The sequence below is a fragment of the Drosophila takahashii genome, chromosome 2L (assembly GCF_030179915.1).
Source record: "Drosophila takahashii strain IR98-3 E-12201 chromosome 2L, DtakHiC1v2, whole genome shotgun sequence".
Lineage (NCBI taxonomy): Eukaryota > Metazoa > Arthropoda > Insecta > Diptera > Drosophilidae > Drosophila > Drosophila takahashii.
In genome coordinates, this window is record NC_091678.1 from 35,068,188 (window position 1) to 35,095,002 (window position 26,815).

Sequence of the window (26,815 nt, forward strand, 5' to 3'; positions counted from 1 at the left end):
GAAGCATTGGAACTACAAATTTTTAATGCCTGAAGCATTCCCGGGTTTTGCTTGGCCGAATGCAGTACTTAGATATCCATTTCTTGTCTGTCTTCTGAAAATATCAAACATAATTTAGATATGAATATAAGACCAGGAATAATAATAAGAGTAATTACCATTATTAGGTCTCCGCACAAAATTAAAGGATTTCTCCAGAAATTATGCCTGGTTTGCCATGGCCGATCATTTACCATCTGTTCAGTTGTTTTATGTCGGGTATCTATATCAAAAACTATGAGAAGAAAAAATAAAATATGACAAACGCAGGCGCAACACTTCTGGTCCCAAGAAGTCTCAGTCGGCCTGGCTGAAAAAAATGTAATATTTTGATTAAGTTAAACAACTAAGTTAGTACTGAAGTACTATTTATACAACCATTTAATGAACACCTCACACCATTTACCACTGGTAAAGATTAAAAACATTTCAAGTGTCACTGAAATGCAGAATTTGTGTTGAAGATAGCATCCGGAGGCGTATATTTATTAATGGCGAAAATATCTGTGATACTAACCTTTGCAACGCTGAAATAAAGGTTATTAAAAGACAAAATTCATTTTATCACTCACCTTTTTATTGTTTTTTAGATTAAAATTAACTATTTTCACTTTTTTTTCACTTTTTCCAACAAATTTAAAAATGATGTGACCCTGCATTATATTCTTGATAATACCATACAAAATGCAGATAAATGTGGGGTAATTTTCTTTGTAAAGTTGGGTCACACTTTGGCGCCGAATAAATATTTAAACAATACTTTTACGGTCCCTAATCATTAAAGGTTACGTATATTATAGGTATATTAGGCATTTTTCGTGTTATCAATACCACCAACACGAATTTTTATATTTTAACAACACTTAAAAATGGCTTAGGCCACGATCTGACGATCAAATTATTTTATTTCACAGAAAATGTTTAAAAATGTAAAAAACAACAATAGTTTTCTTTGTAATTTAATGTAATTCCTTGATAAATGTGATCAAATATTTTAATCGTCTTACCGTGGCTTTTCTCTATAATTTGGTTGAATCCCACATTCATCCTTATTATTATTTAAAAAATGTTGAGTAAAATAAATTAATATTATCATTATAAACATTATGATAATAATTTTATATAGTTTAATTTTTTTGATTAACAATTATTAATATTTTTTCTACGACATTTAAAATTACTAAAAATTAAAACTAAATGTGAGAACAAGTCTTTTGGTTTTGGTGTAAATCATAGGATTTTTAAATATTATAAGTTGGTGATTTTTTTGTTAAAAAATATTATAATCGTAGTGCCACAGAAATCACACAGCGCATAAATGGCCTGATATTGATGCTACTCAGAAACCCACCCTCATTTAACGGTCAGAAATTATCTATCCCTACACCGCCGCCTGCAAAAAGGAACAGGATTTCAAGAACACAAAAACCAACTTCTCACATTCCCGCTGGGGTCCGTCTGTCTGTTTCTACGCAAAATAGTCTTTCAGTTATTGAGCTATCGGGATGAAACTTTTCCAAAAGTCTTCTTTCTATTGCAGGTAGTATATAAGTCGAAACCGACCGGATCGGACAACTATATCTTATAGCCCCAATAGGAAGAATCGGAAAAAAATTTAAAGAAATTCTAGCTTCGGTGTTTTTTCTAATATTATATTCTACTCTTGGGAATAATTTTTTTTATATATTTCTGAATTTCGAATTAAATATTTAAAAAATCGAATAACTATATCATATAGCTGTCATAGGAACGGTCTAAAAATTAAATAGAAATTTATAGACAAAAATTATATCTTTGTTGATTTTTATTACATTTTCTTCTACTCTGGGATATGACTATTTTTCAGGGATCGCTAGTAAGAATTACTTTTTTAAAAAAATTGACAAATAAGTCTTATTTTTCAATTTTTATTATAAAAGTTGACAAATAACTCTTATGCTTCAATTTTGTTGATTTTTATAATAAAAATTGATGCATAAGAGTTATTTGTCAACTTTTATAATAAAATAAAGATTGAATTGAAATAACTCTTGAACTGTGGGGTACATTGGTTTAAAATTTATATATGTATAATCTACGCTTTAATACCTTTCTGTTGATATGCCATATGTCCCCAACATATTTTTTATAATAATAATATTTTTTACATCATCAAAAATATTTTGGGGACATATGGCATATCAACAGAAAGGTATTAAAGCGTAGATTATACATATATAAATTTTAAACCAATGTACCCCACAGTTCAAGAGTTATTTCAATTCAATTTGTATTATAAAAGTTGACAAATATTTGTTGATTTTTATAATAGAAATTGAAGCATAAGAGTTATTTGTCAACTTTTATAATAAAAATTGAAAAATAAGATTTATTTGTCAATTTTTTTAAAAAAGTAATTCTTACTTGCGATCCCTGCTATTTTTAAATATTTCCGAATTTCGATTTTAATTTTTAAAAGGTTGAACTACTATATCATATAGCTGCCATAGAAACGATCGAAAACTTAATGTAAAATAATAGTAAATTTAACATTTTCGCGATTTGTAAATTAATAGAAAGATCTGCTTCGGCTTGCCGAAGCTAGCTTCCTTTCTTGTTTTTTTTTTTGTATTGTTGATTACACGGGTCGACAAAATCAGGAGTTTTACTCAGCCCAAGACTTAACGCAACAAATCCTGTAAGGAGTTTAGTTGTTGATTACTACCCCATACTTGGAAATTTTATCACTATGGACGGCAGTCCATGTAGTGACGAAGCGCACCAGGAGAGTGTGCGAAGGCGACTACTATATATACACGAAGAAATGAAAATCTACTGTGATGGTCCGATCATAATGAATGATACACCTATCGAAAGGTATTACGAAAACTATGAGGATTGCATAAGACTCTAAGAAAATCAATTGGCTTGGGAGAGAGAGCGGTGAAAGTGAAAAAGTGAAAATTTCGAAATTTGGAGCTGTTGGGGCCGGTGGGGATAAATGCCCCCTCGCAATGTTTTAGTTGTGATCCTTTTGAAAATGAGGGGTCATTTGTCAAAATCCGACGCTCCGTTCAAAAGTTATAGCCAAAATAAGATTTTCTTCGTCTTCCCAAAATGAAAATTTAATTCTGTTTGTCAGTTTGTCCAAAACATGTTTTTTAAGTTTTGAAAATTTGATATGACGTTCATCACATCGATATAAAAATCTTTTCTTCTACCACTTTTGGAAAAACTCGCTAGTTTAGCGGGAAAACAGCTATAAATAGCTAAAATTTGGAAAGCCGTAATTTCTATACTACTAAAGCTACAGACTTGTGCTGCATCTCGTTTGAAAGGTATTTTTAAATGCTATAAACGCCTTCAATATGCAATTTGTGTAAATGTAATAGTTAAAACAAGAGAGAACTCTATAGTCGGGTTGTTGTCCCGACTATCTAATACCCGTCACTCACCTAAAGGGAGTGCGAACGCTGTGTCGGGTTGGTGTCCCGACTAAAATTCGTAACTCAGCTAAAGGGAGCGCGAGGGAGATAGATATATAATTTTTGATTGCGTATAACTTTTTAATGAATGGTCCGATTTGATTCGATTGGTATAAATATACACAACAAAATTGCATTTATACTTCTCGGAAATCTTTAAAGATGTGGGCGCAGGACCCATTTTAAAATCGTTAGTGGGCGATTGTGGGCGTTAGAGGGGGCGTGGCGCTCGGCTAAAATAAACTTGCGCTGCGTAGGAAGCCAAAGAATATGTGTGGGAAATCTCAACCTTCTAGCTTTTGTAGTTTCTGAGATCTCAGCGTTCATACAGACGGACAGACGGACATGGCTAGATCGACTCGGCTATTGACCCTGATCAAGAATATATATACTTTATGGGATCGGAAACGCTTCCTTCTAGCTGTTACATACTTTTGCACGAATCTAGTATACCCTTTTACTCTACGAGTAACGGGTATAAAAATATTAACAAAAGACAATTTTTTAAAACTTTTTTTTTAGCTTTTTTTTATTGTTCTCAAAATCGGCTCTAACGATTTTCTTTGAACAACACAAACAACAAACACTATATGTCATTACTCGATATTTGGAGTTAACCAAGTGGAAACACTTTTTGGGAGTAATCGGGTTATTGGCTCACTCGATAGGTTACCCCACACAGTGTGACTAGACTATTACGCTCCCTGAGTATTGAATTTTGTGGGAGGGTATCCGAACTGTATTTTAGGGTCATGGAATCAGTAAATTTGCACTTAAGAGTTCCATATAGGAATCTTTTGTTCTACGACTTTTGGAAAAAGCCGCTACTTTAGCGGGAAAAAGCTAAAAATAGCTAAATTTCGTTAGTTTGTAAGTTCTACACTACTAAAGGTACCGACATGTGCTATACCTCGTTTAAAAGGTATTTTGAAATACTTAAACGCCTTTTTAACTTAATTTGTTTAAATACAATGGCTTACAAATTATGATTGACCAATTTTAATTTAAATGCATATATTAGCTCCTATGAGAGCAAATGTAAACAAACAAAAACTTCTGATATCAAATAAAAACACCTCTTAACGAGGTAAAAAACTAGTGACGATCGCACCTTCAACATACAAAAGTTCTGATATCAACATTTGCGACGAAAAATTATTACACTCGTCATTAAATAGACTTTCTAATATTTTCTCATTCGGCACGCTGCAATAGAAAATGCCTGTGAAGGGAAAAAGGCTGGAATAGTTTGAGAAAATATTAGAAAGTCTATTTAATGACGAGTGTAATAATTTTTCGTCACAAATGTTGATATCAGAACTTTTGTATGTTGAAGGTGCGATCGTCACTAGTTTTTTACCTCGTTAAGAGGTGTTTTTATTTGATATCTCATCACACCAAGTTGGGCGACCTCCACTTCTCTAGTTAAAGCTTCAAAGTACCATTTCCGCTAAATTGTGGCTCTGAACTACAAAGGTTTTCTTGCTATTATGCCGCAAAAAGAGCATAAAAGTAAAAAAAAATTGAACTTTCGGTTTTCTCAACACTGTGACGTGATGGAAAGTAAGTACGGGGTAGTCATCTACAGCTAAAATCTTTTCAGGTTTTGCAGTTTTTGGTTTTGGGCTTTTTTATATCGACCTGTGTTATGGGACTGTCACAGAAATCACAGGACAGTTCCCCGTCCTTTTGAGAAAAGCGTACATTTTACGGTTCATTTTATTTTGTAAAGCATTTGGGCTATATTTAGCATGCCATACCTATTCTTGGACGTTGATGCTCTATGGTCACTACAAAGAATAGGCCCTTTCGAAACCAGCAATGCTTGTTACGCGCGCACAGTGGTGGCGCCCATAGGCCAAAATTCAAAAAATCGACGGAACCTAAAATGGGCCAAGGGTATGCAACTTTTCTCTAAAATGCCCAAGCTTTTTCGTGGCATACCAGACATTTCTGGAAAAATATCAGTACCTTCTAAAAATCGACCTAAAGTCGTGAGCACGTGTTAAGTAGCAAAGCAAAACTGGGCGCATCACTAATTTTTCGCAGCAACATTAAACTTTGAAACCGTGTATTTCTTATATTTCGTGTCCAAATTAATATTCTGTGATATGGATTTTTAAGTTGAAGGTATTATCTATAAGTCGAGATGTGTATAATAATCGTACTTGTTAAATTGTTTTCGTTACATCAATTTGAAATAATACATGTTTTGTGTCTATTTTGTGAACGTCTTTTTTATGTTTAGCTAAGGTTTTAGCGATGATCCCACAAAATTCCACAATTTATTGGTATGCCAATTTTTTCGTCTGGGTTTCAGGTAACATGTGTGTTAAAATTGACTGCAGAAATTTGCAGATGTGCCCACAATCGTAAAAATACTAACACCTTCATAAATTTTTCAAGGGCAGAACTGGCCGAAAAACAAATTTTTTGCCGCTTTTTACTTGTTGTGCTGTTCCCTTGCCTTCGTCTTTCGTGATTGTGAATAGTTTTCCAACACTAAATATTGAATTACTAATAGATTATATTTTTTTATATCCGTTACTCGTAGAGTAAAAGGGTATATTGTATTCGCGCAAAAGTATGTAACAGCTAGAAGGAAGCGTTTCCGACCCCATAAAAAGTATATATTCTTGATCAGGGGCACTAGTCGAGTCGATCTAGCCATGTCCGTCTGTCCGTCTGTATGACCGCTGAGATCTCAGAAACTGCAAAAGCTAGAAGGTTGAGATTTCCCACACATATTCTTTGGCTTCCTACGCAGCGCAAGTTTATTTTAGAAGAGCGCCACGCCCCCTCTAACGCCCACAATCGCCCACAAACAATTTTAAAATGGGTCCTGCGCCCACATCTTTAAAGATTTCCGAGAAGTATAAATGTAATTTTGTTGTGTATACCTATCGAAATGTAGAAGACATTTTTCAAATCGGACCATTCATTAAAAAGTTATACGCAATCAAAATTTATGTATCTATCTCCCTCGCACTCCCTTTAGCTGAGTTACGATTATTAGTCGGGCCACCAACCCGAGTACAGCGTTCGCATTCCCTTTAGCTGAGTAACGGGTATTAGATAGTCGGGACACCAACCCGACTATAGCGTTCTCTCTTGTTTTTTTTTATTTTGTCATATTAAAGCTAGTATACAATACTAAAATTAATTAAAAAAAAAAAACGGCACATGAAACTGAAGTCCTTCGGCCAAAAAATGATATTAAATCGTATCATTGTTCGTTTTGTTTTTATAATTTTTTTGGTGCGGGTGGAGTTTAGTAATTACTCTCACATTTTTATATTGCAGTTCTAAGTTTGTAAATACGTACGGTAAACAAACCAGCTTGTTAATATTACATAAATTGAATTTTTAATTGCCTTCTCATGTAAACGAAACTACTCAGAAAATCGTTCCTATGGAAGCTATAGGATATAGTGGTACGATCTGGCCAATTTTTGTTACATATATTTATAATATTTACTTAGATTTTTGGTAAAAATTTCATAGCGATAGCACATCTAGAAGTATTTATGGCCGCGGCTCCGTACAAGCCCGACCACTGTGGCGCGGAGCCCTACACCGTTTTGGGCGAGAAAAATACAATATAACAACGTTAAATACATGCATGTCAAAATAGGAATAGTCAAGATACATAAAGTAAAACTAATTAGTTGCTAATGCGGTTATTCCACTACATTGTTCGGTTCATTCATTAGAGGCTTAGAAAGGGACGAATATATATGCTTTTTTTGGGATTTGTTTGGATAAGATGATACCATGCCCACTTAGAATTTAGACGTTAAATTTAAACTTTATAATTAAAATAAATTTAACTGATTAAATCATTAAGGTCGGATGCTGTAAAAATAATAATGTGTATTGCCACGGAATCAGACATTTTTACCACGTTTTTTAAATGTTTTGGGCTGTTCAAAGTACATATGTAATTGTTTTTAAATTTATCATATCCGGCATTAATTTTTAGAAAGCCAATCTAAACTTATATATAATTCGAACCCTTAAAAACGGTCAGTAGCAAATTCCATCCAGAACGGATTGACAAAAAAGGTAATACTATATATTAGCGGGCTCACCGCCGAAATTCGCAAAAAAAAAATTATCCTCGATGGACCGCGATTTCTTAAGAATTTACGTGCAAAAAGAACTTGGCGGTCGGCCATGGTTCTCTTGTAATTGAATTTCAAGTTCCCGGGTTTGCTATAAAAAACAAGTATGCTTTTCTAACGTTTGCTATAAAAATCATATATGTACCCTTTTCCTTTTTTGTCAAAATAAGACTAATTCCAAACATCTGAGTATTTGGTATGATAGGGAACTAGTCCTCACAACCGCGTAAAAATTATCCTCGATGGACAGCGATTCCTTAAGAACTCTCATAGCCATGGATGACCACATGTGTATTTTTATTATGATAATCAGAAGAAATCGCGGTCCAAGGAGGATTATATATTTTAACCTTCCTTTTAGTCTTTTCCACCCAAAACCAAACATAAAGATTGCATTTGTTTTTCTGAGCGACAAAACAACCCCTATTCAGCTAAAACTACTTGTTTAATACTGAACAAGCAAGACTGCCTTTTCCCGATTTTTCTTAAATTTTTTTGCCTGCGTCGCACTTTTCCTTCTATTCTCTTTTTTAAATGCGCTAAAATAGTTGGGGACCTTGGATGGCTTTGATTGTTCCTGAGAGCAACATTCTGGAGGAATACTTTTGAGCATCACTGACATTCGAACATTGAGAACGTCTACAATTAATATCGATAACAGCGAAGTCGACGTGGGTGTATCGCGCATACACGTTCAAACCACCAGTACCCACCGGGAAAATTCCTCTGGAAAATAACATATTTTCAAGAGGTTTCTCCATAGAAGCGGAAGGGACTAAACCTCATTCACCCCTTACATTTCTTCCATCTCTGGTTTCAAAATACACGGGGGTGACACAAAAAGTAAGGGGGAAATGAGGTTTCTATCTGGATCTCTGGCAGAAGAATGCAGGACAAAATCCACTGGTTTTTCGACTTCCCGCATTATAGATTTTCCACACGTACCCAGTTATGGTTTTCCTCCTCTTGCAATATCTGTTTTTCTACACCCTCCCAGTTTTGGTTTTTCCAGACCCTCGCAGTTTTGGTTTTGCACTGCTTTGCAGTATCTGATTTTCCACAATAAAAATCATGTTTTTTGTAATATTTGTTTGTGTATTTATTAATAATATTTACAATCGAAGCATTGGAACTACAAATTTTTAATGCCTGAAGCATTCCCGGGTTTTGCTTGGCCGAATGCAGTACTTAGATATCCATTTCTTGTCTGTCTTCTGAAAATATCAAACATAATTTAGATATGAATGTAAGACCAGGAATAATAATAAGAGTAATTACCATTATTAGGTCTCCGCACAAAATTAAAGGATCTCTCCAGAAATTATGCCTGGTTTGCCATGGCCGATCATTTACCCTCTGTTCAGTTGTTATATGTCGGGTATCTATATCAAAAACTATGAGAAGAACAAATAAAATATGACAAACGCAGGCGCAACACTTCTGGTCCCAAGAAGTCTCAGTCGGCCTGGCTGAAATAAATGTAATATTTTGATTAAGTTAAACAACTAAGTTAGTACTGAAGTACTATTTATACAACCATTTAATGAACACCTCACACCATTTACCACTGGTAAAGATTAAAAACATTTCAAGTGTCACTGAAATGCAGAATTTGTGTTGAAGATAGCATCCGGAGGCGTATATTTATTCATGGCGAAAATATCTGTGATACTAACCTTTGTAACGCTGATAAAAGGGTTATAAAAAGACAAAATTCATTTTATCACTCACCTTTTTATTGTTTTTTAGATTAAAATTAACTATTTTCACTTTTTTTTCACTTTTTCCAACAAATTTAAAAATGATGTGACCCTGCATTATATTCTTGATAATACCATACAAAATGCAGATAAATGTGATGTAAATTTCGTTGTAAAGTTGGGTCACACTTTGGCGCCGAATAAATATTTAAACAATACTTTTCAGGGACCGTAATCATTAAAGGTTACGTATATTATAGGTATATTAGGCATTTTTCGTGTTATCAATACCACCAACACGAATTTTTATATTTTAACAACACTTAAAAATGGCTTAGGCCACGATCTGACGATCAAATTATTTTATTTCACAGAAAATGTTTAAAAATGTAAAAAACAACAATAGTTTTCTTTGTAATTTAATGTAATTCCTTGATAAATGTGATCAAATATTTTAATCGTCTTACCGTGGCTTTTCTCTATAATTTGGTTGAATTCCACATTCATCCTTATTATTATTTGAAAAATGTTGAGTAAAATAAATTAATATTATCATTATAGACATTATGATAATAATGTTATATAGTTTAATTTTTTTGATTAACAATTATTAATATTTTTTCTACGACTTTTAAAATTACTAAAAATTAAAACTAAATGTGAGAAAAAGTCTTTTGGTTTTGGTGTAAATCATAGGATTTTTGAATATTATAAGTTGGTGATTTTTTTGTTAAAAAATATAATCGTAGTGCCACAGAAATCACACAGCGCATAAATGGCCTGATATTGATGCTACTCAGAAACCCACCCTCATTTAGCGCTCAGAAATTATCTATCCCTACACCGCCGCCTGCAAAAAGGAACAGGATTTCAAGAACACAAAAACCAACTTCTCACATTCCCGCTGGGTATCTGGTCTATGCGGCAGTGTTGTTGCGACCAACAGCTCTATCATCCATGCGATGATTTAAAACACAAAAAACAAGAAAGGAAGCTACCTTCGGCCAGCCGAAGCTTATTTACCCTTGCAGATAAGAGAATGCTCACTCGGTGCAGTTCCAGAGATTCCATATTCAGCGTTTCTATTTATTTAAATTTTGTTTTTAAGTAGTTAAGAATCAAAACGCCTACTTCCTACAAAGTTACAATAAATTTTCTTATATTTCTATGAATATTCCTATGGGAGCCTTAAGATATAGTGGTCCGATCCGGCTAGCTCCGACATATGTACTACCTGCAATAGAAAGAAGACTTTTGGGAAAGTTTCATCGCGATAGCTTTAAAACTGAGAGACTAGTTCGCATAGAAACGGACAGACGGACAGGGCTAGATAGACTCGGCTATTGGTGCTGATCAAGAATATATATACTTTATGTGGTCGGAAACGTCTCCTCGTACCATCTTGGCCTTGCTTGCGGCAGACCTTCCCTTCACCCCTGCAACATGCAAATCAACTTATTTTACAAATTATTTTTAAAAATTAAATATATAGGGGAGAGGTCTGTAGGTTGAGCCACCTTTTGTTTTTAGTCTCCCATTTGGACATTCGCTTTTGAAACTTCACGTGTTAGGTACCGATCGAAAGCTTAGTCTTTTAGCTGTAAAATAAAGCAACAAAAAAATGTTTTTCCCCTTGGGAAAACTAAAAAATAATTTTTTTTGAAAAGTGCCAAAAAATGACATTTTGAAAAAGAGGTCTGTAGGTTTAGCCACTTTTTAAAGTCAATAATACTCACACAAAAAGTACTTCAAACTATAAGGAACTATTTATTTATGTTAATTTAATCAATTTTAGTTCGTCCTAAATTATTTCCCATCCATTTTTTAAGAACTTCGACCAAATAACAATTAAAATCAAAAGGCTCTTTGAACATTCACTTTTCCCCTAATATCAAAGAAATGTGCTAGGCAGAAAGCGACCTCTGTTGGCCTAAGGCCTTTTTGTATGAAAAACGGGTGTCTCAACTTACACAAAATGGGATGTTTCGGGAAAAAATTAATAACTTTTGTTCTGACTGTCACATTAAGCTGATTCTTTTTTTAATTAGTTAACAGTTAATATACTAATGTTTTAAATCTCTTACCAAGTTAATTTAAGGACGTTATTAATTTTTAATAGATTTTTAAAAAAAGTGGACAAAAACTTTTTTGGTGCAAAATGGTACATGACTCTCACAGCTTAAATCTGGCTAGAGCCTGGCTTATAATGTTTTCCCCAAAAGTTTAGTTACTGAAAAGAACTACAAAAAAAAAAATAAAAAAAATTTTTTTAGTGGAAAAGTTTTGAGAAAATTGAGTGTCTCAACTTACAGACCGTCTCAACCTACAGACCTCTCCCCTATTGTGAATTTACATACCCTAATTAGCCAAGAACAGTTATCTAAGATTTTTTACTAACAACACTATAGTGTTGATAAGCGAATAAAGTCAGCTGTTCGATTGACTTTGTTGTGTGCGTAAATTAGTAAAAAATCTTTGCAAACTTTCAGTGCTTATTTTGTGGAGCAACAAAATGGTTTATTATTTCTGATCATGTCAAATCGTAGCAAAGGTGTATAAATGTATCTTAGATTCCATGTTTTGATTATTATGGCTTGTTGTCCAACTGTGAGCTGTTTTAAATGTGTATCTTTTTAGCTTAAAACTAACAAATTTGTTTGTGTTCCGTGGTGTACAACTTATAAATGGCACAAAGTTGCAAAAAGGTAAAAACGCAAAGTTATTACCAAATGTATCCTTAATATCGGAAAACTAATCTTTTTTGAAACTTTTTGCACGTTTCTTCAAAAAAATGACTTATGTCCAGCAACTTATGAGCTTTCACACGCTGCACTTCTCGAAGTTTGGGAGAGAAACAGCCGCTCGGAAGATGCCCTAAGAAACTACATACAAACACAACTTTACGGCGAGCAATTTGATGAAACTTTAAATCAGCAAATATCAACAAAAATTAAATATTTCATTGGTTATATTAAAAAACATTTGTCAAAATGCTACCGTATAATGGACCAATTTAAGAAAAAACACTCTTTGTGGCTAGCCGGCAATATGAGTTTGAGCGTTTGTGTTCAAAATATGTCATCAAATAAACGAGGTCGCCCAAAAATGAATTATGAGGATGCTGGCGTAAGGCTCAAAAGAAAATTAGCATATGAACTTGCAGAAGAAAATAACAATTCAAGTTCTCTTTTACTCCACGCTGCCACCATTTCGGCAAGATAATCTAATGAAAATGACATGCATTTCGTTCTAAAAAAAAGCGGCTTCAACAGAATCTGTTGGTCAGTTAAAAGAGAAAATTAGCAAAACTGATTCCAGTCCCATATCTTCTGAAAAAGCCTTATCTTTTTTTATGGAAAATAGTTTAACTAAACAGCAATATCAAAATATTAAAAAACTAAATATACAACAGGGCTGCGATATCTACCCACCATATTCGAAAATAGTGGAGGAGAAATTAAAATGTAGGCCTGATGGAATAGTTTCCAGCGAAAATGAAGCTCAAGTCTTCTTACAAAACTTGTTGAACCATACCGCTTCCCGCATACTAATCATGCAAGAGGAAGTCTGTGAAACGCTTTCGGATATAACTCAGTGCTTACTTATTTTCAGCTACGGTTTTGATGGTTCTACAGGTCATAGCTTATATAAACAAAAATTTAACATAACTGAATCTCCAACTTTAGATGACTCTCTTTTTGTGACCTCAATAATTCCTATTGAAATGGTAGATCAAGCAGAATGACTTATTTGGCTGAATAAATCGCCGCAATCCACAAGATTTTGCCGTCCTCTGAAAATTTCGTATATTAAAGAATCAACATCTCTCATAATAAACGAAAAAGAAAACTTAGAAACTCAAATTAAAAATCTGAATGTGTACATGCACTCTTATAAAAAAGCGAAATATCAGTGAAATTTGATGGTCACCTAACCCTTATAGACGGCAAGGTTTTAAATATATTAACAGGAACGAAATCTTGTCAGTCGTGTCCAATGTGTGGAGCAAAACCAACTCAAATTCTTGACATTACTGATTTCTATTCCAAAACAAATACGGACCAATATGGAATAAGCCCCCTTCATGCGTGGATACGTTGCTTTGAATTTGTACTTAAATTATCATACAGGATTGAGCTAAAAAAGTGGCATGTCAAAGGAGTAGACAAAGACAAACTGGCGGCACGGAAACAGCAAATTCAAAATTCGTTTTGGAAAGATATGGGACTTCATGTAGACAAGCCGAGGCAAAATGGTATGGGCAACAGTAATGACGGGAACACGGCGAGAAGGGCATTCTCTAATTCAAAACAATTGTCTTCGATTTTAGGAGTAGACCACAATTTGATTCATCGCCTTTACATTATTTTGATTGCTATAAATTGTAATAATCCTATAAATTCTGAAAAATTCAAATTATTTTGTTTTGAAACTTTCACCACATATACGTCGATCTATCCTTGGTACCCAATGTCTCCGACTGTACACAAAATTTTAGTACACGGATATAAAATCATACAAGGATCAGTTGTTCCAGTTGGCTCTTTGGGAGAAGGTGCATCGGAAGCAAGGCACAAATTATTTAAAGCTGACAGAAAGCATCACGCAAGAAAATGTAGCCGCATTGACAATATGTCTGATGTGTTTCACAGGGCAATGGATTCGTCCGATCTCTGCATCTCAGAAGGTCAAAACAAAAGAAAGCGTCTTCCAGCAGAGGTTATCAATCTTTTTGAGGAGCCAATATTGGATGAAAAGGACAAAGATACCTCCGAAAGCTCGTCCGAAGATGAATCCGATTACGATATTAAAAGTGATTGTTTGGAAATATATTTAGAGGAAGAGGAATCTGATTAAACTGTACATTATTTATAATAAAAATGTAAAAAAAAATATAAGTGGATTACAGCAGTTTTACAAATTTAATTTATTTAAAAGGCCATGTCAAGTGATAAATCTAATCACAAAGGCCAGTATCTTAATATGCGGCGTGGGGGTGGATGAAAGCAATGATCCGATTCAAAAAGCAACAAAAACCGAAATTACACCTTAATCTTAATAGTATATATAAACAAGAGAGAACGCTATAGTCGGGTTCGTGTCCCGACTATCTAATACCCGTCACTCGGCTAAAAGGAGTGCGAGGGAGATGGATATATATTTTTGGATTGCGTATAACTTTTTAATGAATGGTCCGATTTGAAAAATGTCTTCTACATTTTGATAGGTATAAATATACACAACAAAATTCCATTTATACTTCTCGGAAATTTTTAAAGGTGTGGCCGCCAGACACATTTTAAAATCGTTAGTGGGCGATTGTGGGCGTTAGAGAGGGCGTGGCGCTCGTCTGAAATAAACTTGCGCTGCGTAGGAAGACCAAGAATATGTGTGGAAAATCTCAACCTTCTAGCTTTTTTAGTTTCTGAGATCTCAGCGTTCATACGGACAGACAGACAGACAGACAGACGGACAGACAGACGGACAGACAGACGGACAGACGGACATGGCTAGATCGACTCGGCTAGTGCCCCTGATCAAGAATATATATACTTTATGGGGTCGGAAACGCTTCCTTCTACCTGTTACATACTTTTGCACGAATCTAATATACCCTTTTACTCTACGAGTAACGGGTATAAAAATTTCAAATTTTTATCTTTAAAACTAGAGTTTATGCCAAAAAAATCGACTTTTTTCCCATAGTGCATTCGTTAAAAAGTTATGCGTGATCAAAGTTTTCTATCTCCATCTCCCTCGCACTCCCTTTACCTGAGTAACGGGTATCTGATAGTCGGGGCACCCGACTATAACGTTCTCTCTTGTTTTATATAAATTTATAGACGCAGTTAGGTCTTCATTTAGAAATATGAGCGTTATTATACCCTTGCAGAGGGTATTATGATTTCAGTCAGAAGTTTGCAACGCAGTGAAGGAAACGTTTCCGACCCCATAACGTATATATATTCTTGATCAGCATCACTAGACGAGTCGATCTAGCCATGTCCGTCTGTCCGTCCGTCTGTCTGTTTCTACGCTAACTAGTCTCTCAGTTTTTGAGCTATCGGGATGAAACTTTCCCAAAAGTCTTCTTTCTATTGCAGGTAGTATATACAGTTGCGAAAAAAATAATAGCACCACTTCGTCACAGGTTCTTAACATTAAACAAATATGTGGAAAACGGGGATTTTTATATAAGAAGTGTTTTTTATTATCTTGATTAGTATTCCACCTATTTGACAAAATTGATACGGATATCGAAAATATTGTGTACATATAATTTTTTCAGATTTTAAGAAAAAAGTCAAAAACAAGAAAGGAAGCTAGCTTCGGCCAGCCGAAGCTTATATACCCTTGCAGATCATTCCTATTATTTAACAAATCGCAAAAATGTTCAATTTTCTAATATTTCTCATTAATTTTCCGATCGTTCCTATGGCAGCTATATGATATTTTTATTTATTATTTATTTTGATCAAATTAAAATTGAAATTCGGAAATATTTAAAAAGAGTCATATCCTAGAGTAGAAGATAATACAATAAAAACCAAAGAAGCTAGAATTTATTTCCTATTACTTTTCCATTAATTTTCCGATCGTTCCTATGGCAGCTATATGATATAGTAGTCCGATTTTTTAAATAATTAATTCGAAATTCAGAAATATTTAAAAAATAACATCCCCAAAAGTAGAAGGTAATATTTCAAAAAACACCGAAGCTAGAATTTTTTAAAGTTTTTTTTTTTCCGATTGTCCCTATGGGAGCTATAAGATATAGTTGTCCGATCCGGTCGGCTCCGACATATATACTACCTGCAATCGAAAGAAGACTTTTGCGAAAGTTTTGTCCCGATAGCTCAAAAACTGAGAGACTAGTTTGCGTAGAAACAGACAGACGGACAGACGGACGGACAGACGGACATGGCTAGATCGACTCGTCTTGTGATGCTGATCAAGAATATATATACTTTATGGGGTCGGAAACGCCTCCTTCACTGCGTTGCAAAATTCTGACTGAAATCATAATACCCTCTGCAAGGGTATAAAAAGGGCGAACAAAATAATAGCACCACTTCCGTTTTCTTTAAATAAAACGTTACGATGCGCTAATATTCTTGTGTATATAGGACATATGTATATATATCGTCGACATAAACTCGCCAAAATTTAAGCGACATAAGATCGCGCGGGTTTATTTCGTTTTCAAGCGTCATAACCTCGCCCAAAATTATACGACATACACTCGCCGCTGGCGATTTTATTTCGCTCTGAAGCGACATAAACTCGCTCGACTTTATATCGGTTTAAGGCGACATAAACTCGCTTGCGGCAACTAATTTGAATTTTGGGTTTGTTTATGTTTTCGAGCAAGTGTGACCGAAAAATAACGCACGAATTTTACTAAATTTACCAACACTGGACCCTCATTAATTTACCGAAATTAGTATTTTTTTGGGCCAGTTTTGGTTAGGTTGAGTACTAGCCCTTACTAGCGGTATAAGTTTAATGTGAACAATTCCAAAAGTTCAATGATTGAAAAGAGACAAATATAGATCAATGAAAGAAATAGTTCTTTAAAGAAAAGTAAAAAGAGACAAATATAGATTAATGAATAAGGTAGTTCTTTGACGCATTGTGCTTAAAGAAGTTGATGAACTCGGACGCAAAATGAGCATTGCATTTAAATTTCAAGTTGGTAGCCGGCAAGGGTCACGACTTATTCATACCCTGGACGACAACCAGTTGTTTGCGAAAAATAAAAAATTAAAAACGGCGATACAGCGTACACATGTCGCGTAAAAGATTGTAAGTCGCTAGTGTACTTATCCAGTGACGAAACGCGTGTGCTTGCAAATCCAGACCAACGGCACCAATCATGGTGAACAAAGTCAGGAAATAAAAAAAAATCAACGCTATTAAAGATGCCAAACAGCGTTGCCAAAAATCGACAGAGAACGACGACATTAAAAAAATTTTCAACGACGTTATGGCAGAGTAAGTAGAAAATCAAAGCACGTATGTATGTACCTAAATTAAACAAGAGAGAACGCTACAGTCGGGTTGGTGTCCCGACTATCTAATACCCGTCACTCAGCTAAAGGGAGTGCGAACGCTGTACTCGGGTTGGTGTCCCGACTAAAATTCGTAACTCAGCTAAAGGGAGTGGGAGGGAGATAGACATAGAAATTTTGATTGCGTATAACTTTTTAATGAATGGTCCGATTTGAAAAATGTCTTCTACATTTCGATAGGTATAAATATACACAACAAAATTGCATTTTTACTTTTCGGAAATCTTTAAAGATGTGGGCGCAGGACCCATTTTAAAATCGTTAGTGGGCGATTGTGGGCGTTAGAGGGGGCGTGGCGCTCGGCTAAAATAAACTTGCGCTGCGTAGGAAGCCAAAGAATATGTGTGGGAAATCTCAACCTTCTAGCTTTTGTAGTTTCTGAGATCTCAGCGTTCATACAGACAGACAGACGGACAGACGGACATGGCTAGATCGACTCGGCTGGTGATCCTGATCAAGAATATATATAGTTTATAGGGTCGGAAACGCTTCCTTCTACCTGTTACATACTTTTGCACGAATCTAATATACCCTTTTACTCTACGAGTAACGGGTATAAAAACGCGCGCGCAATTTTACACCAATACAAGTGTTTGCAGACGCAGGCAGTTATAACAATTACTGCAAAATCTGTGCGCGCGGTTTTTGATCTGCAATATTAGAGTATGTATATGTATAGTATGTATATAGTATATATGTATGTATGTGTATTTCGTTTTTTTATTTCTTTTATTAAAAAGGCACACTGCCGAAGGAGAGGAAATTGAGGTTGCATATGATACATGTAAAAGAACTTTGCAGCGCAAAAGGCAACCCATTATGCCAAAATCTCCCAATACCCCGGAAGATCTGCGAGATGCATTTAATGATAAAAATGGTTTGGAGATATATGGCATGACAAGGGCCAACCCCCCAAAGCCATTTTTCAAACATTTACACATATCTGCTGCGTTTTCATATGCTATATTTTCCTCCGAAAATACTATATTGCTAATTGAAAAGCATATTCCCGTGAAGGACCGCCATTTTTTGATCGATGCCACCTTCAAAGTGTGCCCATTTGGTTCGTTTAAACAGCGTCTGATTATTTACATCAGACATTTGCAAAAGGTAATTTTTCATCAGTGAATTTATATCCATAATTGACAACACTAATATAAACACTTTTAGTATCGGACCCTGAAAACTGAAAAACTGAAATGAATTAAAAAACCTGCGAAGTAATAAGTACCTTTTACTAATAGGTAAGGTAAGGTAATCATTTTTATGTACATAATTTCGGTTTTCAGGGTCGGATGACTAAAATAGAATAAAACGTTTTTATATGTATGTATTTTATATGTAATTTTTAAATATAGATCACACCATTCATTTTTGTGTTAATGACACGGAAAACAGAAGTTTCCTACCAGCACTTATTCACTTACATGGACTGCAACATATTTAGTTTGGATGGAGGCTCTTTTATATCGGATTATGAGAGGGCTATGAGGAATGCGTTAAGAAATTTGCACCCTAACACCAATTATTACGCTTGCTGGTTTCATTTTTGTCAAGCTTGTAAAAAAAAATGCAAGACGCTTTCCAGGATTTGAAGTTGCAATCAAAAATAACAAAAGTGCATATATACTTTTTCTTAAATTTCTACATTTGCCTCTTCTTCTTTTTTAAGACTGTGATTTGATCTGATCACTATAAGTACTATTAAGGTACTCAATTGCGTTGCAAACGTTGTAAAGTGTAAAAACAACAATTCCAATACAAAATAGTTTGCTAGGAATTTAAGCTAAAATACTAAAAATATACCGAAAAGTTGGGTTTGAACCCATGATAATGACAGTGAAAGCTAAGAAACAAATTTGATTTTTATATACAAAAGAAAAAAATTTGTCTTCTATAAATCAAAATAATTGAAGAATAATTTCAATGGAAGAAAAACCCTCTAGAAAGCGTACCAGGGAGGTCGAAACTAAGCGATGGTCAGAGAGCGAAGTTGATAAAGTCCTAGACTATATGTTGGAGCACAAAAATGTTGAGGTAAGAGCTTGCATTATATATTTTTAAAGTATTTTAAACTGTCTAAAATACTTTCGCAGCAAAAATCTAAAAGATGTGTCCCAAGTACTATCTACTGCGATCGATATTCTTTGTGGAAAAAGATCTGGACATAGTGGTACACGAATCGCAAAACTATGAGGGGAGCATTATTGAGATTCTTGAAGAAAAATTTGATATAGATATCGCTTCGGATCTGTCCTTCGAAGGTAAAACTAAACGGAAGAAAGAAATAACTGCAATAGCGAAACATCAAGAAATGGACTCCGAAAGAATAAAATTTAGGCAGGATACGCTTGCTCTGGAAAGGGAAAAGTTTATGTGGAGTAAGGAACTAGAAAACCGGAAACTGGAAATAGAGGAAAAGCGATTGGACAACGATATGAAAAAACTTAAAATGGAACTAAAACACAAGGAGCGAATGTTAAAGATGGAGCTTGACATGAAAAAATAAATGAAATAAATCTTAAAAAAATAATTTTATTTATTATTCAAACATGAGGTGGTACAAGCTATTCCTTTTATTTTCGGCGGCAGCAGGATTTCGAGTATTTTCTATTTCTGATTCATTGCCATTCTGGAATTCATTTAAATGTCCTTGTTGGTCTGGTATATCGTGATCAGTCAGTAAAATGTTATGAATTATGCAGCACACCATAACCTAATCGCAGAGAGATGCCTGGGCTGAACTATTTGATCTAAGTTAAGCTAGTCTAAGTTTTTTTAAACTACAGAATTTTCCTTTCAAAATCCCGAAACAATTTTCGATTCTAACGCGGTATTGGCTGTCTTTTATTGAAATTCAGCTGTTCATTCGGTTCCAACTGACGTGAATTGCTGCGGTATGGGGTAATTAAATTTTCTGAAAGTGGATAGGCAGAGTCGCCTGCAATCCACTGATTTTCACTAAAATGTCTTTTATGGTGCTTTCCAATTATTGAATTTTTGAATATTTTAGAATCGTGGTAGCTACCGGGACTTCCTATTACAACATCTCGAATTCGGAGTTTGTGGTCACATACAGCTTGCATCTTCACAGAATATATGCGATGGCGCGAGTAATATTCTTCATGATTTTTTGGAGGCTTTTCAAAGAGTTTTATTTCGCTGCCATCAATATAGCCAATGCAGTAGAGCAACTCATGGAAGGTATTTGAAACTATCACCTCGCGTTCTTCTCTTTTAGGCCAATAGATATACTTTTTTAAAAGTCGCAAAATGGCAGTAAAAACTCGTTCCGTGAATAGTGCTAACGTCCCACCATAACCGACGCCAAATACTGTAGAGATTTTTCTTACGGATGCGCTGTTCCCTGATGAGCCCAATCGAAATAAAACTATTGCTAGTTGCAAGTCTGTAGGATATTGCATTTTGGTTCCAGTCGATTGAAATATTTCGTCGTTTCTTATTAGATCCAACAACATTAAAAACTGATCTTTGGACACCCTTAACATTTGCTTAAAACGTACATCACTAAAAGTGGTCAGAATGTTATTTCGCCAATCATGCACACAAAAAAAAAACTTAGTAAAATCAACTGTAATAATTGTCAAACAGGCCCCAACCAGCAAAATTGTCAATTCTACTAAGTAAATAGTCATTTCACAACAACAAAATACACACAATTAGCAAAGACACAAACCCAAAGCAAAAACAAAATACACGTAACTATTTTAATAGTTACGTAACTATCTTTGTTGGTCAATTTTACCAAGCAAATTTTTTTGTGTGTGGGATTTTTTAATCCGAAAAAAGTATCCTCGACGAAACGACTGAATAATACTCATATCATAACTAAGGGTCTCCATTATTTCATCAATTTCTTTATCCACTTGATCCCTCGGACTAGCATCTATAATGGTTTAAATTAATTTACGCCAATAATGTGTAGCGCTTTTACCTATACCTTCAGTCATTTCGATATCAAGCACTGCATTGTTTATGATCCATTCAATCATTACATCCTTAACACTTTTACGTGGCATTTTGGGTTGTGTTATGTAGACATACATATTATTTTGAATGACAGCAAATTACAAAGCCTTCTTTTCATTCACAGCTCTACATTTTTAATATATTTACGAATACTTTAGGCAATACAACAATTTAAAAGTTGGCTTTTTATTGAACGTCAATTTCTTGCAACGATATTTTAAAATATTAGGCGTTCACAATTCTCGTCTGGCAAACTTACAAAGTTAACACTTTTGCAACGCAATTGAACACCCTATATATATACATGACCATTTTTGCTAAAAATAATTAGATTTCATACAATAATTTCTTGTTTTGTACTTATTGTCCAGGAGGGAACAGAACGCATTTCAGTTTTTAAGAGGAACACAAGGACGACCAGCTCGATTGAAGCCTATAATCTAAGCTTAGGGAAGAAAATACATGCAAAAGGGCATACGTTCAAATTTGTGAAATGCCTCATTGATGCGGAATACGAAAAATCAAGAGAAATCGCACTCTTATTTCAGAACGGCGGTATAGGAAACGCTGCACCGAAGCGCCATTTGCGGGTAAGTTTCTATTGATAAATAAATTAAAACTAATAAGAAACCATTAATAATAAACATGTTTTGTATTTAATATCTTAGGACCGAGCCGAAAAAATAATGGACGAAATGAATTTGTTGGATCGCCAAGAAATTGATTTCACCGGACTTTTAGCGCGGACTGTGGGTCTCTGCGACAACTTCCACAAAAAGGATATTTTTGATTCAATCGACGAGGAAATGACACCAAACTTACCAAATCTGGCTTCTTTGGTCATTTCCATTTCTTCATCCAGTTTAAATGAAGTACTTAATTGAATTAAGATTAAGTCGAGCATAATTCTCAAAATGAATCTTTATACCCTTGCAGAGGGTATTATGATTTCAGTCAGATGTTTGCAACGCAGTGAAGGAGACGTTTCCGACCCCATAAAGTATATACAGTGGTGGCCACAAGTTAAGCACACCATGCTCGCACCATTTTATTTCCTCTATATCTTCGTTACCGTTAGAGTTTTCGGCTTTCTGTTTTCACCCACCCTCGTGCTATAAATAGAACAACTTCCACTGTAAATATCATCGCATTCGCATTTACCATTCACATATGGCAATCATTTTAGTGGATCAACCTGCAAAATGAGCTGGACACAAGTTTAGCACACTTTAGGAAATTCATATCCTTTTCACACTTCTGATTATTTTCCTCAACTTTTTACTTCGTATTCTGGTTAGTCAACCTAAATAAGGTAAGAAATTGAAGAAACGATGTTTATAGATGCATCACAAGGACCCTGGAACATATAAAACCAAAACTTTCAAAATATCCTGTTTTTAGGCAGGATAAGTGTCCAAATGGATCCTCATCAATTTTATTTACGTGTTATCCTTAAAATTAAACAATTAAAAGATAATGCGGTCGAAAACATTGAGCTGGGACCTGATAAATGGTGATAAATAGACTCCCCATTTCATGGCATTTCAGCAGATCCTGATTTTCAAGTCCTTATAAAAGGTCCTGGACTCTCTCAACCCACTTTTTTTGTAGCTCATAAACGGCCAAAAAAAATGAGGTATATATCATAAAGATCGGTCAACTACTTCCTGAGCAATTCACCAAAACTGTCAAAATATCCTGTTTTTAGGCAGGATAAGTGTCCAAATGGATCCTCATCAATTTTATTTACGTGTTATCCTTAAAATTAAACAATTAAAAGATAATGCGGTCGAAAACATTGAGCTGGGACCTGATAAATGGTGATAAATAGACTCCCCATTTCATGGCATTTCAGCAGATCCTGATTTTCAAGTCCTTATAAAAGGTCCTGGACTCTGTCAACCCACTTTTTTTGTAGCTCATAAACGGCCAAAAAAAATGAGGTATATATCATAAAGATCGGTCAACTACTTCCTGAGCAATTCACCAAAACTGTCAAAATATCCTGTTTTTAGGCAGGATAAGTGTCCAAATGGATCCTCATCAATTTTATTTACGTGTTATCCTTAAAATTAAACAATTAAAAGATAATGCGGTCGAAAACATTGAGCTGGGACCTGATAAATGGTGATAAATAGACTCCCCATTTCATGGCATTTCAGCAGATCCTGATTTTCAAGTCCTTATAAAAGGTCCTGGACTCTGTCAACCCACTTTTTTTGTAGCTCATAAACGGCCAAAAAAAATGAGGTATATATCATAAAGATCGGTCAACTACTTCCTGAGCAATTCACCAAAACTGTCAAAATATCCTGTTTTTAGGCAGGATAAGTGTCTAAATGGATCCTCATCAATTTTATTTACGTGTTATCCTTAAAATTAAACAATTAAAAGATAATGCGGTCGAAAACATTGAGCTGGGACCTGATAAATGGTGATAAATAGACTCCCCATTTCATGGCATTTCAGCAGATCCTGATTTTCAAGTCCTTATAAAAGGTCCTGGACTCTCTCAACCCACTTTTTTGTAGCTCATAATAGGCCAAAAAAAATGAGGTATATATCATAAAGATCGTTCAACTACTTCCTGAGCAATTCACTACAACACTTCCATATTTATATTAAAGTCATAACTGCTTTGACTTAAAGCACGAATTTCATACAAAATTCCATACTCTCGAGACTTTAATATAAATATGGAAGTGTTGTAGTGAATTGCTCAGGAAGTAGTTGACCGATCTTTATGATATATACCTCATTTTTTTTGGCCTATTATGAGCTACAAAAAAGTGGGTTGAGAGAGTCCAGGACCTTTTATAAGGACTTGAAAATCAGGATCTGCTGAAATGCCATGAAATGGGGAGTCTATTTATCACTATTTATCAGGTCCCAGCTCAATGTTTCCGACCGCATTATCTTTTAATTGTTTAATTTTAAGGATAACACGTAAATAAAATTGATGAGGATCCATTTAGACACTTATCCTGCCTAAAAACAGGATATTTTGACAGTTTTGGTGAATTGCTCAGGAAGTAGTTGACCGATCTTTATGATATATACCTCATTTTTTTTGGCCGTTTATGAGCTACAAAAAAAGTGGGTTGAGAGAGTCCAGGACCTTTTATAAGGACTTGAAAATCAGGATCTGCTGAAATGCCATGAAATGGGGAGTCTATTTATCACCATTTATCAGGTCCCAGCTCAATGTTTTCGACCGCATTATCTTTTAATTGTTTAATTTTAAAGATAACACGTAAATAAAATTGATGAGGATCCGTTTAGACACTTATCCTGCCTAAAAACAGGATATTTTGACAATTTTGGTTGACTAACCAGAATACGAAGTAAAAAGTTGAGGAAAATAATCAGAAGTGTGCTAAACTTGTGTCCAGCTCATTTTGCAGGTTGATCCACTAAAATGATTGCCATATGTGAATGGTAAATGCGAATGCGATGATATTTACAGTGGAAGTTGTTCTATTTATAACACGAGGGTGGGTGAAAACAGAAAGCCGAAAACTCTAACGGTAACGAAGATATAGAGGAAATAAAATGGTGCGAGCATGGTGTGCTTAACTTGTGGCCACCACTGTATATACTTTATGGGGTCGGAAACGTCTCCTTCACTGCGCACACTGGGCCAGCCGATCAGATTTTTGGCCAAAAATACGTTTTTCTTTTTTAAGAAAATGACCAAATTGAGTTTGGAATCCTTTTTATAATACATTAAACTAATTTATGCCAAAGTTTCAAAGAATTCGGGCAAGTAGTTTTCTTTTACCATATTTTCAAAGTGAAAAATTCATAAAATATTGATGGAAATGAAAAAAAATTTAGAAGTCAAAGATGCTGATGTTGCTGTTCGACTTCTTTCCGAAACTTGCAGAAGGGATTATTTTCAACAAGTAAAAAATATAATATAGCTCGTATGTCTTACTTGTTTGCTAAAATAAATGTAATTGTTAATTTTTACGATTTTTTTCAGCAAATGAGTACTTTGCTTTTCGAGTGCCTTCGAGTGCCATCCCCAAATTAGTTCATTCCTTCAAAAAAAAATTCGTTGATCAATTTACTAAAAGCGTAGCCCACCGACTCGATGCGGTTTTGCCTTAGTTTTCGGTAATTTAAGTTTTAATTGAAGGCTTAACTCGAAGTCGAGCTATTTTGAAGAGCTTAGCTAAGAGAGCCCAAGAGTATGCCATACTTTATTTCTTCAGGTTTTGGTGAACATTTTGCGCTCAAAAATTTGATTTTAGTGTGACTAACATCTAAAATCTACTTTTTACGTACACTAATCGATTATGAATAAATCGATATGCTAAATAAAAATTTAGCATACTTTTGTGATGACTTCAGAATATGTCAAATTAACATTAAACAAATCAAAAAACAATATTTTTAAACAATTTTTTTTACATAATTTGATTATATAAAACTTAAAAGGTAACAAGAACAAAAAAATAGAAATTTTTTTTAAATCGATTGTTTGATAAACGTTGATGTGGGAGCCTCCGAAAGTTGCACTTTTTAACGGTTCACAAATCTTAAATGACATAATATTTTTTAGTGATGTTAACTTTTTTTAGTTTGTTTTATCTCATACTTTATTGTTTTCGAAAATGGAAGAAGTGCGTCTTCTAGTTATTTTTTTAAAAATAAAAAACCGAAAAGTACGTAAAATTTTGCGACTTTGGTCTGGATTATCTATATCATATAAAATTCCAAGAAATTTTACTTTTAGTTCGTTGGAAAGTTCAATCTTTTAAGAAAAAAACGCAAAAAACTGCATCCTTTTAACTGTCCTAGGAAAGAAATTACAGATTTTTGGCCAAAAAATTAACTTTCTGGCCCAGTGTGCTGCGTTGCAAACTTCTGACTGAAATCATAATACCCTCTGCAAGGGTATAAAAAGATCGAACTACTATACCATATAGCTGTCATAGAAACGATCGAAATATTAATGTGAAATAATAGGAATTTTAACATATTTGCGATTTGTAAATTAATAGAATGATCTGCAAGGGTATATAAGCTTCGGCTTGCCGAAGCTAGCTTCCTTTCTTGTTATACGAGAGGATACGTTTCCGAAAAGAAAACTTTAAAAAATTCTAGCTTCGGTGTTTTTTGAAATATTGCCTTCTACTTTTGGGGATGTTATTATACCCTTGTAGAGGGTATTATAATTTCACTCAGATGTTTGCAACGCAGTGAAGGAGACGTTTCCGACCACATAAAGTATATATATTCTTGATCAGCACCAATAGCCGAGTCTATCTAGCCATGTCCGTCTGTCCGTCTGTCCGTTTCTATGCGAACTAGTCTCTCAGTTTTAAAGCTATCGCGATGAAACTTTCCCGAAAGTCTTCTTTCTATTGCAGGTAGTACATATGTCGGAGCAAGCCGAATCGGACCACTATATCCTAAGG

The 26,815-nt window shown here is 34.6% G+C and overlaps 1 protein-coding gene and 2 long non-coding RNA genes across 7 annotated transcripts in view; 1 reads left to right on the forward strand and 2 right to left on the reverse strand.

Moving 5' to 3' along the window:
• The window catches only part of hrm (solute carrier family 16 member hermes), a 51,611-nt gene that overhangs the window by 18,205 nt on the left and 6,591 nt on the right, over positions 1–26,815 (reverse strand). The window lies entirely within an intron of this gene.
• LOC138913717 (uncharacterized) lies at positions 8,347–10,021 on the reverse strand. 4 transcript variants are annotated; one of them, XR_011419518.1, is made up of 3 exons: positions 9,165–10,021; positions 8,906–9,092; positions 8,347–8,841 (listed from the first exon to the last, which is right to left on the reverse strand). It is a non-coding gene; the product is annotated as an uncharacterized lncRNA (long non-coding RNA). The 4 variants fall into 4 exon arrangements; XR_011419520.1 differs by having other exon boundaries at positions 8,906–9,096; XR_011419521.1 differs by having other exon boundaries at positions 8,350–8,841; positions 8,906–9,290; positions 9,359–10,020.
• LOC138911911 (uncharacterized) lies at positions 21,574–26,532 on the forward strand. Its single transcript, XR_011417542.1, has 3 exons — positions 21,574–21,651; positions 21,761–21,979; positions 22,058–26,532. It is a non-coding gene; the product is annotated as an uncharacterized lncRNA (long non-coding RNA).